General features: G+C 44.6%; 1 protein-coding gene across 3 annotated transcripts in view; it reads right to left on the minus strand.

Annotated features, from left to right (window-relative positions):
- PLAGL1 (PLAG1 like zinc finger 1) overlaps window positions 1-12043 on the minus strand; it is a 124809-nt gene extending 112766 nt beyond the window's left edge. For 2 of the 3 annotated variants that reach the window (XM_058435608.1, XM_058435609.1), the window contains exon 1: window positions 11889-11922. The gene's annotated coding sequence lies outside the window, so the exon portion shown is untranslated. Of the gene's footprint in view, window positions 1-11888 lie in introns of all 3 variants that reach the window. The other variant, XM_058435610.1, reaches the window with a different exon arrangement.
- Window positions 12044-14962: the final 2919 nt, after the last annotated feature.

Raw genomic sequence — 14962 nt, forward strand, 5'->3', positions numbered from 1 at the left:
TTTGATAAACAAGGATGAAATTATTTATTTTAACTGATGCTCAACCATATTGGGTCATCCTTATTAGCTACAACCATGCATTGCCAAAATAAATAAATCAATCATTTTTTTTTGAGATGGTCTCGCTCTGTCGCCCAGGCTGGAGTGCAGTGGTGCAATTTTGGCTCACTGCGACCTCTGCCTCCTGGATTCAAGCAATTCTCCTGCCTCAGTCTCCTGAGTAGCTGGGATTACAGGCATGCACCATCATGCCGAGCTAATTTTTGTATTTTTAGTGGAGACAGGGTCCCACCATGTTAGCCAGGCTGGTCTGAAACTCCTGACCTCAGGTGATCAGCCACCATGGCCTCCCAAAGTGCTGGGATTACAGGCATGAGCCACCATGCCCGGGCTCATTAGTCATTAATTCTTGAGTAGTTCATTCAGGTATAACATCTTGCTACCATCTATGGGGGATACAAAAGGTCTCAGTGCTTGTCATCTTAACATGACTTATCATGAAACTATTCAATAACTGTGCAAAATACTATTTGATTAAATATAACAGACAGTACAGACAATAAGTCCCTATGGGATTTGGATAAAAAGGAAAATACTACTGTCATAAAGAAACTTACCACCTAAAAGTTTATGCTTCGGGGATGGCAAATACATGGAAAGTGATCAGCTATTTTCCTCATCCTCTAGTAACTATGTCAGGCCAGTTACTGATCGTAGTATTCTTGCCCAGTGAACATAGTTACAACCTCGAGATCCTTATCAGCACATCCTTCTAGGCAGCTACAATAAAACATGATGAAACTTATTTGTCATCTCTGGGCTCAGCCTCTTTAAGAAGCTGCAGGAAAGTCTTTGGTTATATTAATTATCTCATGAATCCTCTCAAAGTACACACCAAGAAGAACATCATCAACTTCAAAATCCATCAGGAAAGGGATATTCATTTCTCTATATGGTCTAACAAATGACATTATTTAACTCTAGGTCTTAACTTATGTCAAATGATAATTGTACCTATAAATCCAATAACGTGCTTTACAATTACAAAGTCTCATTCTATAACAAGCCACATGCATGAAATTATAAAATATATGCTAATTTTAACAAACAATACAAAAGTATATAAAGTAAAAACTGAAAGTTTACCAGCCCCTACAACAGTCCATTCTTCAGAGATAGCCAAGATTAAGTTTGGTATACACCTTTCCAAACTTACTTTTTACTTATGCAAGAAAAACAATGTGTGTGTCGTATGTTTACTGCAGCACAATTTACACTAGCAAAGACCTGGAACCAACCCAAATGCCCATTAATGATGGACTGGATAAAGAAAATGTGGTACATATATACCATGGAATACTATGCAGCCATAAAAAGGAATGATATCATGTCCCTTGCAGGGGCATGGATGAAGCTGGAAGCCATTATCCTCAGCAAACTAACACAGGAACAGAAAACCAAACACCGCATGTTCTCACTCATAAGTGGGAGCTGAACAATAAGAACACATGGAGTTTGGGACCATCCTGGCTAACACGGTGAAACCCCGTCTCTACTAAAAATACAAAAAATTAGCCCGGCGTTGTGGCGGGCGCCTGTAGTCCCAGCTACTTGGGAGGCTGAGGCAGGAGAACGGCGTGAACCCGGGAGGCGGAGCTTGCAGTGAGCCGAGATCGCACCACTGCACTCCAGCCTGGGCGACAGAGTGAGACTCCCTCTCAGAAAAAAAAAAAAAAGAAGAAGAACACATGGACAGAGAGAGGGCAACAACACACATTGTGGCCTGTTGGGGGTCGGGGGCGAGGAGAGGGAGAGCGTTAAGACAAATACCTAATGCATGCATGGCTTAAAACCTAGATGACGGGTTAATAGGTACAGCAAACCATGGCACACGTATACCTATGTAACAAACCTGCACGTTCTACACATGTATCCCAGAACTTAAAGAAAAAGTAAAAGAAAAAAAAACTATAGAAGAGTGTGTGTGAGTGTGTTCATGTGTAAGGTGTACTAGAGCTATTTTCCTTACAAAATTATTTCTAGCAAAATTATTTCTTTCCTAAACTTTAAATTTGTAAAGGAAATGCAACATATAAATAATAGAAATTTAATGCCATTTTATTCTGTACTTAACACAGGTCAGTGTTTGGACATGTACAAATTAAAACATGAGGAAAATGCATTAACCCAGTACCTTTTCAACATGAATTGTCATAATAAAGGATTCCATCCAAGTGTTATTGAAGCTCAAAAAAATAGAATTTTCTATTGAAAAATACCCTTTACATATAGTAGTGCCATATTATTTTGAAAAAGAAATGTCTAATGAGCACTGAGAGGCACATCCACAGATACTCATATCCACAGATATTCATGAAAACACACTTACCCAGAAACACAGTGTGTTCGACAGAGAAGAAAGCTCACTGAGTGCTTAGTTCAACACTTTCATTTTACATATAAGGAAGTGGACTCAAAGGTCACAAAGCCAAGAACAGAAGCAGCACCAGAACCACAACCCACCATGCCTTGCTGTGCTTGTTATACAAAACCACACTGGCATTCTTTAACATGATGAATTTTATTATATAGATGAGGCTTATGGTTTAAATGGAGGTTCTTATCTGTACTAAATTGCTTTTGTCCCCAAATCTAGCTTCTTGGTGCCCTGGTTGCCTCTATCATAGGACCCCCAACTACCCTCAAGCCTGTGATTCTTTCTCCTCCCTCCAGTCTCATCTCAACAGTCTCTTCCATTGATGGCCCTTGTGCTGGTCCATCTCTGCTCTGCCCCAACCCTGACCTTCACTTTCATCCTTAGCAAAGTTTTGGGGCTTAATAAAGGGAAACATGTATGTGCTCATCTCCAGATCTGGAGCCACAGTTGTTAGAGACATAAAGCATAACTATAGGTGCCTTTAGGAAAGTGAAAGCTACATTTACATTATTAACTATAACAAGGCCTGGAAGAAAGAACCTCATCCCCATGAACGATACACAGCCATTGGCTTTCTTTGGGTACTACATTCACACACAGAGAGAGATTCATGTTCCACATACAGGATAGCCCTGTGATTTGGGCTAAAATTTAACCTTCAAAAGCTCATAAAATAGTGGTGCTCTTACTTTCAAAAGCAGATACACCCTTTTCATAATGATACATCAGAAGCTCAACATATAAGACAGAAGTACCGCAGATAAGTTAAACATGGTAAAAGATTACTCACTTTTCTTTCCCCTCATCCCTTTCTCCAACCCACCCCAACCTCTGAAGAAATCTAGAGCTCCAAAGGATCAGTTTGAGAACCGCTACTTTATATATTTTAACACATTCACTTTTTTTAAAAAGCCTATTTTTTAAAGCAGTTTTATGTTCACAGCAAAATTGAGAAGGAAAGAGACGTCTCACATGTTCCATCCCCCACACATGCACAGCCTCCCCTATTACCAGCATCCCCACCAGGATGGCAAATTTGTTCCAACTGTTGAATCCACACTGACACACCATTATCACCCAGAGTCCATGGTTTATATTCGAGCTCACCTTGATGTTATACATTCTATGTGTTTGGACAAATTTATAACAGCATATATCTACCAATATAGTGCCATACAGAGTAGTGTCACTGCTCTAAACAAAACTCCTCTGTGCTCCATCTATTTAACCCTCTTCCACCCCTAACCCTTGACAGCCACTGATCTTTTTATTGCCTCCATAGTTCTGCCGTTTCTAGAATGTCATACAGTAGGTAGCCTTTTCAGGTTGGCTTCTTTCACTTAGTAATATGCATTTAAGGTTCCTCCATGTCTTTACATGGCTTGATAGCTCTTTTTTTTTTTTTTTTTTTTTTTTTTAAATTTAGACAGGGTATTGCTGCTGCCCAGGCCAGAGTGCAGTGGCACAATCACTACTCACTGTAGCCATGACCTCTTGGGCTCAAGTGATCCGCCCACATTAGCCTCTCAAGTAGGTGGGATTACAGGTGTGTGCCACCATGCTAAGCTAATTTTTAAAAATTTTATTTATGTTGCCCAGGTGTTCCCCAGGCTGCTCTCAAACTCCCAGCTCAAGCAATCCTCCTGCCTCAGCCTCCCAAAGTGCTGAGCCACTATGCCTGACTCTCATTTCTTTTTAGTGCTAAATAACGTCCCACTGGCTGGATGAACCACAGTTTATTAATCCATTCACCTACTGAAGGATATATTGGTTGCTTTCAAGTTTTGGAAATTATGAATAAAGCTGCTATTAACATCCTCATACTGGTCTTTGTGTGGACTTCAGTTTTCAACCCCTTTGGGTAAATACCAAGTAGTGCAATCACTGGATTATATGGTAAGAGTATGTATAGTTTTATAAAAAACTGCTAAAGCTCCTTCCAAAGACACATTCACTTTTACTAAACAATGAGAAGACCTATATAAAGACAAGGCACATGGTACTTTACACATTGAAAATCGGTAATAACCAGCAGTATTCTATTTATCCTTGCTTGATAGAAATGTAATGCTTTTACTTCTCCTAAACAAGTTATTTATAAATATGTTGCTCTGTATTGAATAATATATTAAAAATCACCTTTCTTCTGACCAGAGGCACCCTACATGTACACTTGGCCAAGGGCTGGCCCATCAGTGGCAGGAGGAAGCATGTGCCAGCACCCGTGCCACTGTGGCATGCTGCATACTGCATACAGTGCTCCAGAGAATCATACCCTTTCCTGTGCCGGTGCCATTTCCCAATGTACTCGAAAGATTCCAAACCCACAAGCTGATCAAAGATGCTACATTTCCTTAGATCTTTCTCTGAAAATGCCACACGCATTAGCTTCATCAGCTCATGTCTCTAGCTCCTCTCCCCAAAAGCCCAGTCTAAGCAGCTGTGCCCCAAGAGAAAAGGTTGTTGGAGAAAGTGGCAAGTACCACCCCATGCCTTCCACACCACCACTCCTCTCCATTTTTTTTTTTGTTTTTACCTCTACATGCTTCCTCTCTCTTCCTTCAGCCCAAAGCCCTCAGGTTCATGGACTCATGCAAATTAATGTCTGAAGGAACTTATTATTACTACTGCGTTTTTAGCTTTAGCCAGATCTCAAACCAAGATTAGGCTGAGCCAATGAATACTTGACCGTCTCTAATAAGATTGACTCCAAATTTATACACCTATACTAAAGCTAAAATTGGTGTCATTTCCAAAATATCACTTATGCTAGGCCATCTTTGTATCACTATACAGGAACAACTGAGACTGGTTAATTTACAAAGAGAAGAGGTTTAATTGGCTTATGTTTCTGTAGGCTGCACAAGAAGCATGGTGCTGACATATGCTCAGCTTCTGGTGAGGGCTCAAGCAGCTCTTACTCATGGCAGAAGGTGACAGGGACCCAGCATGTCACATGATGAGAGTAAGAGCAAGGTGAGGGAGGTGCCACAGCACCACACACTTTTTAAACAACCAGATCTCGCGTGAGCTCACTCATCACCAGGAAGATGGCACTAAGCATTCCTGAGGGATCCGTCCCCATGATCCAATCATCTCTCACCAGGCCCCACATCCAACACTGAGGATTACATTTCAACATGAGATTTGGAGGGATGAATTTTCAAACCACATCATTCTGCCCCTGGCCCCCCAAATCTCATGTCCTTCTCACATTACAAAGTGCAATCATCTCTTCTCAACAGTCCATTAAATTCTTAACTCATTCCAACATCAAGTCCGAAGTCCTAAGTCTCATCTGAGACTCATGACCTTCCATCTTTGGGCCTATAAAAGCAAAACAAATTATTTACTTCCAAAATACAATGGTGGTAGAGACACTGGGTAAACATTCCCATTTCTAAAGGGATATATTGGCCAAAAGAAAGGGGTAATTTTCATGCAAGTCTGAAACCCAGCAGGGCAGTCATTAAATCTTAAAGCTCTGAAATAATCTTTTTTGATTCCATGTCCTGTATCCAGGACATATGGGTGCAAGGAGTGGACCCCCAAGGCCTTGGGAAGCTCTGCCCCTGTGGCTTTGCAAGGTACAGACCCTGCAGCTGCTCTCACAGGCTGGAGTTGAGTGTCCGCATCTTTTCTAGGCAAGAGTGCAAGCTGGTGGTGGATCTACCATTCTGGGGTCTGGAGGGTGGTGGCCCCCTTCCCACAACTCCACTATGCAGTGCCCTGGGGGTACTCTATGTGGTGGCTCCAGTCCCACATTTCCCCTCCACACTGCCCTATTAGAGTTTCTCTTCAGGGGCTCCACCCCTACAGCAGGCTTCTGCCTGTACACTCAGGCTTTCTGATATGTCATTGGAAATATAGGTGGAAGCTGCCAAGCCTCCTGCATTCCTGTGTTCCATGCACCCACAGGCTTAACACCACATGGAAGCTGCTAAGGCTTATGGCACCTTGCACTCCCCAAAGCCACAGCCAGAGCTCTACCTGGGGCCCTTTGAACCAAGACTGGAACTGAAGCAGTGGAATGTGAGGAGTAGCTTCCTAGGGTGGTGCAGGGCATCAGGGCCCTAGGCCTGGCCCTTTAAGCCATTCTTTCCTCCTAGGCCTCTGGGCCTACAATGTGACTCAGACCTACAGGTCTTGCTAAGGTTCTTCCACCAACTGGGCAGGATTCCAAGGGCCTTTGTGTCTGTTAACAAAGCCTCAAAGTCCTCTCCAGATAACTCCTCTCAATTCCCTTTCCTGGGGACCCTGTGACCTCCTGCTCTATAACCTCCCTTCTCAATAATAGGGAAGAATCACGTATATTTTGATAAATACTACTCACAGCCCTAACCCTAATTGTAACTTCCCCAGATATTTTTAATATATTTAGGAAATGTATTCAGCAAAACTATTCAGCAAATAGCTACCACCCATTGTAGCCACTCACTAAATCTATCACCTATTGTGAATTTAAGGGAGTCTTGTCATTGGCTTCATTAAGCTTTGTCTTACCATTAATAATATTTTCCAACCCTGAGGCTGCTCTGCAAGTAAACCTGCTTTGGTCTTTTGGGGTACCTGGGGCCTTTTTGAGAGATCAGCCTTGAGGTCCATGTTGGGAGATAACCTCAAGGTTATTAGTACCTTTACTGTTTCTCTATCCCTAATGCCACTTCACTGTCCCCAGGTGGCCAAGGGTCTGAAAGGTCATTTCCCCCCCTCTAGCAAGAGCAAGTCCTCTTTACTCCTCCACGAAGCTTTCTCAAATTTTATGAGAACACTCTGATCCCTTCCTTTCAGGAAATTGTGCCACACCATTTTTTTTTTTTTTTTTGAAATAGGGTCTTATTCTGTTGCCCAGGCTGAAGTGTAGTGGTGTGATCACAGCTCACTGCAGCCTTGACCTCCCAGGCTCAAGCAATACCCCCACTTCAGCCTCTCAAGTAGCTGGGACTACAGGCGTATTCCACCATGCCCAGCTAATTTTTGTATTTTTTAATAGAGGTGGGGTTTCACCATGTTGCCAAGGCTGGTCTCAAACTCTTGGGCTCAAGCAATCCATCCACCTTGGCCTCCCAAAGTGCTGAGATTACAGGCATGAGCCACTGGGCCAGCCTGTGTCACAGCATTTAGCATTTATATTTATTTCATCTAGTTGGTTTCTTCATTGCTCCCTAGGTTAAATGTTGACTTTCTACCTTCATGTATTACCTATAGCACCCAATATTATCCTAGACACAGGGCTGGTATGTTATACATTTTTTGATCACTTGATTGAGAAAGTTAAAAATGCTGAATTGAAAGACATGAAAGTAGGGGCCATGTGCATCTAAAACTAGAAAGGTGATCTATGAAAATTAAATCTGCCTCTTCCTAAGAAAAAAATGAACCGACACTGGGAAGTATTCTCAAAAGCATTCTTTACACTTTCCTGTGTCCTTATTTTTCAACGAAGAGATTCTTATTCACACTTTTCCATTCCAAATTACCCATTACCATTCTAATTAAAATTTGACCCACATCCCTCATCTCCATCTAGATCCATGGTCCCCTCCCCGACCTCTTCAGAGATCAGACCTATGTGAAAGGATACGCAAGAAAATATTATTTCTGACACCAGAACTACCAGCTGCAGAAAAAAGCAGTTAAGTTGCTAAACAATAAAGCTGGCCGGGCGCGGTGGCTCACGCTTGTAATCCCAGCACTTTGGGAGGCCGAGGCAGGCAGATCACGAGGTCAGGAGATCGAGACCACGGTGAAACCCTGTCTCTACTAAAAACACAAAAAAATTAGCCGGGCGTGGTGGCGGGCGCCTGTAGTCCCAGCTACTCGGAGAGGCTGAGGCAGGAGAATGGCGTGAACCCGGGAGGCGGAGCTTGCAGTGAGCCGAGATTGCGCCACTGCACTCCAGCCTGGGCGACAGAGCAAGACTCCATCTCAAAACAAACAAATAAACAAAACAATAAAGCTATTTCTCTAGTAATAGTATGTTATTGGAAGTTAGGGGGTTCCCCCTTCTAAAGCTCTTCCATATATGACTTCCTTACAGCTTTTCCACCATTTCTCTCCCCTGCCCCCAAAAGGAGACCTCCACCCATAAGCCTCAGAAAGAAAAATGTAATTTTCAAAGAAATTTACAATTGGAAGTGGAAAGGTACTGGGTGACAGTGTAAGTAGAAGAGTTGTAATAGACATGCATGATTACAGCCTTTGCTCCTTTTAACTCCAGGGAGAGTCACAACAGCCAGAAGAGAGCCAAAGATAGCATGGAGCAGAAGAAACATACAGGACTAAATTCCAAAAGGCAGCCTCTCATTTCAGTTCAGTTACCCATCAGCTATATGACGTTAACAAGTCAGTCTCTTCCAATTCCAATTTCTTTCTACAACTGGAAAAGGACAGTCTTTCTGTGCAGCCTACCAAGTTCCACCAGGATCAAATAAAGTGAGATAAGAACAAGACAGCAGCCACTCCTGAATGTGGCCTTTTCACAGCCAGGTGCCTCTGAAACATCGTAGCTGTTAATCCTCACAAGTCTCCTGTAGATTATATTATTATATCCCCATTGTACAATGAGCAGACACAGCTAATTGAGGACCCTGTTCAAAGTCACCAGCCAGTAAGTTATTCAAACTTGTTTAGCCCATGTTTAACCTCCACACTATACTGCCTCCCTCTATATTTTGAAGTAACTTTAAAACTACAAATCTATACAGTTTTATTAAAATGTATATGAAAAAATAAGTCCCTGAGGAAGAAGTTGGCAGCCAGATTTGATTCACTTACTCCTTTTCTACTCCCCACCTCCCACCATCAATTTTATCAAGCTCCTTCCTCCTCCCAATCTTCCTCTTCTAGTTATTCCTTTTTTTAATTCCTCTTATGATTTTCCTTTTGTGCACCTCTCTTCTGTTGTCATTCCAACCTTCTGTAATTAACATAATGAGAACAAACCCCTACAACTTCAAAGTGCATGCAATTAAAACAATGTATCAATTATATTTACTATGAATGTAGGACACATTTTGAGCTTTTTGTTTGTTTTTTAACCACCCCTTTATTAGGTTAACTTTAGACATAGCTGAGACTTTTATGAAGATGAAATGACAGAATGCTTAGCAAACTTAAAAAAGAGACATCGGGGCCGGGCGCGGTGGCTCACGCCTGTAATCCCAGAACTATGGGAGACGAAGGCGGGCAGATCACGAGGTCATGAGATGGAGACCATCCTGGCTAACATGGTGAAACCCCGTGTCTACCAAAAATACAAAAACTTAGCCTGGCGTGGTGGCACGCGCCTGTAGTCCCAGCTACTTGGGAGGCTGAGGCAGGAGAATCACTTGAACCCGGGAGGCAGAGGTTGCAGTGCGCCGAGATCCCACCACTGCACTCCAGCCTGGGTGACAGAGTGAGACTCTGTCTCAAAAAAAAAAAAAAAGACATCATGAAACAAAGTCATTTCCATTTTAGATTATCAGCACATAATTACACTAGAATGTTATCAGACTGAAAAAAAAAAAACCCACAGATTTGACTACACAGTGAATCCTAAATTATGTGTGTGGCTAGTACAGAAGAGCACTGTTTCCCCATCCCTATTTTTGCCTCCCTTGGATGCTTTTCCCCCCAAACCTAGGGAGCTGCTCCTCTCTCTGGGCCACGCAGCACTTTGTTCATTTTCTACCTTAGTTATCATCGTAGCCAGGTTATATTGCAGCCTGTTTTCACATTAGTCTCCCCAACTTAACAGAGAGGGCTAGAGCAAAAAACAGCATTTATTCATCTTTATATTCCACAAATGCCGGGTACATGAAGATCCCCAACACATGTCTGTTGAATGATGGAACAGAAATTCACATTTAGCAGAAAAACATGCAGCCTTCAGACAGACCGGGGTTACCACAGGGCAGGACACATTGGTGATTACTGGCTCTTAATTTGCTTACGGAAAATAATCTAAAGCCGTTGGTTCTTGAGAAGAGGAAACAGAAATGGTGTATTTTTCAAACCATCCTCCACAGGCTGGAGCTGGCTCACTTTTCATCCTAACAATTTTCTGAGTTACAGTTTACACCAACGTTGTCACAGAGTTGATCACCTGAAAACCAGCCCTCCTTTCCTTCCCGTGGCAAGGGTATCCTGCCACACTCCTCTCACTCAGCCCAAAGATCACTGGCAGAACCAAAGAATGAATTTATTTGTTGCAACCTGCACCGGAACTTTGTATTATTTCAATTTCTCCCTTTTCCACACACCCTATTTCACCTCTATTACAAGTTCTCTGGGGCCACTTTACAGATGATAAAACTGGGCTGAAAATGTGTTTAAGGTCACATGAGTGGAACCCAGTTCTTCTCCTTCCTGATGCCTAACTAGGCGTCCCCAGCCATATCCCCAGGGCAGCTTTTACCAAAAGGCTCACGCTAGAGCTTTACCCCCTCACGTGATTCAGGACCTCTGGGGTGGGCCCAATAGGTGTGTTCTGAAAAGCTCTCCTGGTGCTTCTGGGAGGCGCCGCAGGTTAGGCAGCGACGCACAAAACATAAACCCTGTCATATCATTATTTATTCCCTGAACACATCGGAGTTATGTTCTTCTTTCAGTGGCCACACAGATGCTCAATGCCAACACCCTTGAATAACTGCCATAGTTGTCACTTCACTTGGCTTTTTCAATAAAATGAACAGGTCACGCGCTCCCAGACCCATGAACACTCGGGAAGCCCCAGGGGTATCGCTGTCCTCGACACAGCAGGGGCCCTACAAACCCAACACGGCTGTGCACCCGCCAAAGTCCCCACGCCCACCGCGGCGGGGCGTGTCCTGCCCGCCCCCATCAGGGGAGTCCTGCCCTCGAAATTATCCCGCGCGCCGCCGGCACTCCGGGGAGACGCCACGGCCCAGGTCTCTTTTCTCCCGGAGTCTGGGTCCCCGCCGCAACTCGGTCACTTTCTTCCCATTAACTCAGTCTCTGGGGGACGGGCTAAGCTGGCACTTGAGATTCTCCCGTTGGGGTGGTTCAGCAATGACCACCCCGCCGTCTGCGCAGACAGCCCCGCCCCCAGCCTCGGCGAGCAGAGGACCCGGGAGGCGGCGACCTGCCTCCGCGCAGGGACAGGGGACGGCGGGGCGGGCGCTAGGTGGCGGCTGTTCAGCTCCCACGTCACCCGGCCCGCCCTCCGCCCAGCTCAGAAGCGAAGAGCTGCAGACGACGGAGAAAAGGGAAGCGCGCCCCAAGCCGCACAAAGGTGGCCGCCGGTGTCCCAGGCACCGACCGCCATCCCCGGCAGGACGCAGGCAGGAGCCTCGGCCAGGCTGCCTCGCCTGGCCCGCGGGCTCCGCGCCGCACGTGGGCACCTGCGGCCGCGGTTGGAGCCCCCGCCCCGCGCGCCCACCTGAACGCCGCGCCCCCGGCTCCCCGCCCCGCTGCCAGCCCGTTCTCTCGCTCGCCCCTGCCTCACCTGCCCTTCCTACCGACCCGCCGCCAAGTTTCCCCCGCTTGGAAAGTTCTGGAGTCCGGAGCCCGTGGCCCACTGGGGCAGCTCCTAGGGCGGCGGGCGGGTCCGGGCGGCCGCTGGGCGTGAGGCGCGGCTCCGACTCGGCTGCGCAGAAAAGGGGAAGGGGAGGAAGGGGCGGGAGCCTCGGCGGAGCGATCCCCCTCCGACCCCAGCCGGCCCGCGGTAGCCGCCCTGGGGACTTCTGCGCTATGATTATCCGCCCCCGCGTTGGGGACTTTGCCTCTCTTCCGCGAGACTCTTGTCATCGCCGCCCGCGGTTAAGAGTTGGGGCTCCGGGTCGGGCTGCCTCAGTTCAGATCTTACTCCTCCACTTAGGAGGGTGTGATCTGAGGTAACCTACTCTACCCGTCTGCAAAAGGAGGGAAATTAATAATAATAATAATAATAATAATAATTCCTATCCAGGGGTGAATCCACGTGTTGTGGGTCTTGAAACTGAAACAACTGTGAGTGGGGGTGGCGAATCTTCAAGGGAAGTATAAAATGAGATTCTGGGATTAGCAAGCATCTGTGCGCGTGAGGGGGCCCGAAGCTTAAGCTTCATTAGCTTCACGTCTCAAACTGCTTCTACAATGTTCTTCATGAGATTAATTAAGTGCGAGAACTAAATGAGGTGAGCCGGGAACGGGGCCTAGCATAGTGCGGGGCGCACTCAGCAGGTGTTGTTTATAGGGATCATTTCCCTGTAACTGGCCAGGTGGACCTGGGAGAGGAGGAAATAATGCTGATTGTCAGTTATGTGCCAGGTGTTAGAATACGTGTTAAACTCAATTCATATGCCAACGCGTGCGTAAGCAATATGCCAGTTTTATAGCTCAGAACACCGAAGCTCAGGGAGTCACGTAACTTGCTCATGGTTTCACCGAAAACCCAATTCTGCCACGTTGCAAAGACCCGCTTTTTCCACAGTTCCATCTCACAAATATGAATATGTAACTATGTTACCATAACTTGTTGTTTGGGCAAGAGAAGAAGAAATTCCCCCATGAGAGAACTGTTGATGAATTTTCAGTGCAAAATTTCCCCAGCTCATGCAACAGCAAATGACTTGCCCTGCATATGAAATACCTGGAAAATCAACAGATTTACTGAAATGTGTTCAGGTTACACATTTGCTTGCTCTGTTAGCACTATGTATTTAGTTTTTATGTTGGTTATTAATACTACTGCACTTCAGATGAATGAGTTTATAATCTATCCCCAAAGGGTGTATAAACGAAGACAACAACATAAGGAAAGGAACTTTCCTTGTTCAAGGCACTTCATTCTTTTTCTCATTGAATTTCGACGTCTCTATGCTGTAGTTGTAATACCCTCAGTTAACTAATGAAAACTCAAAAGTAGATTAAGTTGTCTAAATTCACATAGATAGTCAGTATTTGAACCCACCTGAGTTGCCTGGATTCTAAACCTTAGCTCTTTTTTCTACACTTCGGGGGAGAAGAGAAGAAACTATTTTAAATACATGAAGTCAGGCTGGGCGCGGTGGCTCACGCCTGTAATCCCAGCACTTTGGGAGACTGAGGCTGGCAAGTTTGAGACCAGTCTGGCCAATATGGTGAAACCTCTTCTCTACTAAAAATACAAAAAATTAGCCGGGCATGCTGGCGGGCGCCTGTAATTCCAGCTACTCGGGAGGCTGAAGCAGGAAAATCGCTTGAACCTGGGAGACAGAGGTTGCAATGAGCCGAGATTGGGCCATTGCACTCCAGCCTGGGCAACAAGAGTGAGACTACATCTCAAAATAAATAAATAAATTAATTAATTAAATACATGAAGTCGTTTATGTTTTGCAAAGTGGAAGAAAAGAGTATATCAAATGCAAGTCGTTATTTTAAGTTTCTATTGCAGGAGAACTAAACAGAAAGCTTAGATCCACAACTTAGTTATTTAGGGTGAGGAAGGGAGAGTGCCTACTACAGTGCCAGGCACATAATAGGACATTTGTTGCATGAATGAATGAATTAATAAAAGAATTAGTGAAATTCTTTTGGGTCCTTGGTAGTGCCTCTTAAGTCATAGCCTTTCAATATGTGGTTCTTATAAAATGCCAGTATTGTGAAGAGATTTCCCACCTCTACTTTTGTTCTCCCTCTTGGGTAATAAAAAGGACAAACCAAATTTTTAGGGTGAGCAAAAGGAGAGTGGAAGCAGGAAAGGACAGAGAAGAATAAAAGGATCATAGGAATAAGGAAAAGGAGAATGAGACACATCCTTTCCCTTGCCTCCTCAGAGAGAAAAGATTTTATGTCTGTCAGAAACATGAATAAAACTACAAAAGTGCATTAAATTTTCTAACTAAATTGTGAAATAGTTTGATTGTTATTGTATTATTGTAAAAGCAGCAATATTTTGTTAAGACAGAAAATAAACCTTGCACCCACGCGCACTCCCACTGCACAACATGTGCGTCCAGCTGTGGCTGGGATGGGGTAGGCGGATGGGAGATTGCACATTTAAATAAAGAAGGCAAGTTCACTACCTCTCCCTCAGGCAGGTAGTGAACTTTCATGCAGGAAGTGAACTTTCAAAGACTTTCAAAAACAAATTCAATAAAGGAAGTGAGAGAGGGAGGATACATACAACTTTCAAGGAATAGATGGTTTTTCTGAAATTTAGAGGAGGGAAGGAAATAATGGCTCTAATGAAAGGAATAACAGCTACCATTCTAGTGCTTATCCAGGCAAGCTGACCCCAGAGCCCATGTTCTTTTGCCCATGCTATTGGGCACTTCGCAGCAGAATAAGTTAGACCAACTGATCTAGAAATGGCGGGCTGGAGAACAGAAAGTGAGAGCGAGGAGAGAGGAGGGACTCTGGGTACTTTTTTTTCTTTTTCTTTTTTTTGAGTCAGAGTTTCACTCTTGTTACCCAGGCTGGAGTGCAATGGCGCCATCTCGACTCACTGCAACCTCCACCTCCCGGGTTCAAGTGATTCTCCTGCCTCAGCCTCCTGAGTAGCTGGGATTACAGGCACCCGACACCACGCCCGACAATTTTTTTTTTTTTTTTTTTTTT

Source organism: Hylobates moloch, unplaced genomic scaffold, assembly GCF_009828535.3.
Source record: "Hylobates moloch isolate HMO894 unplaced genomic scaffold, HMol_V3 SCAFFOLD_2, whole genome shotgun sequence".
Lineage (NCBI taxonomy): Eukaryota > Metazoa > Chordata > Mammalia > Primates > Hylobatidae > Hylobates > Hylobates moloch.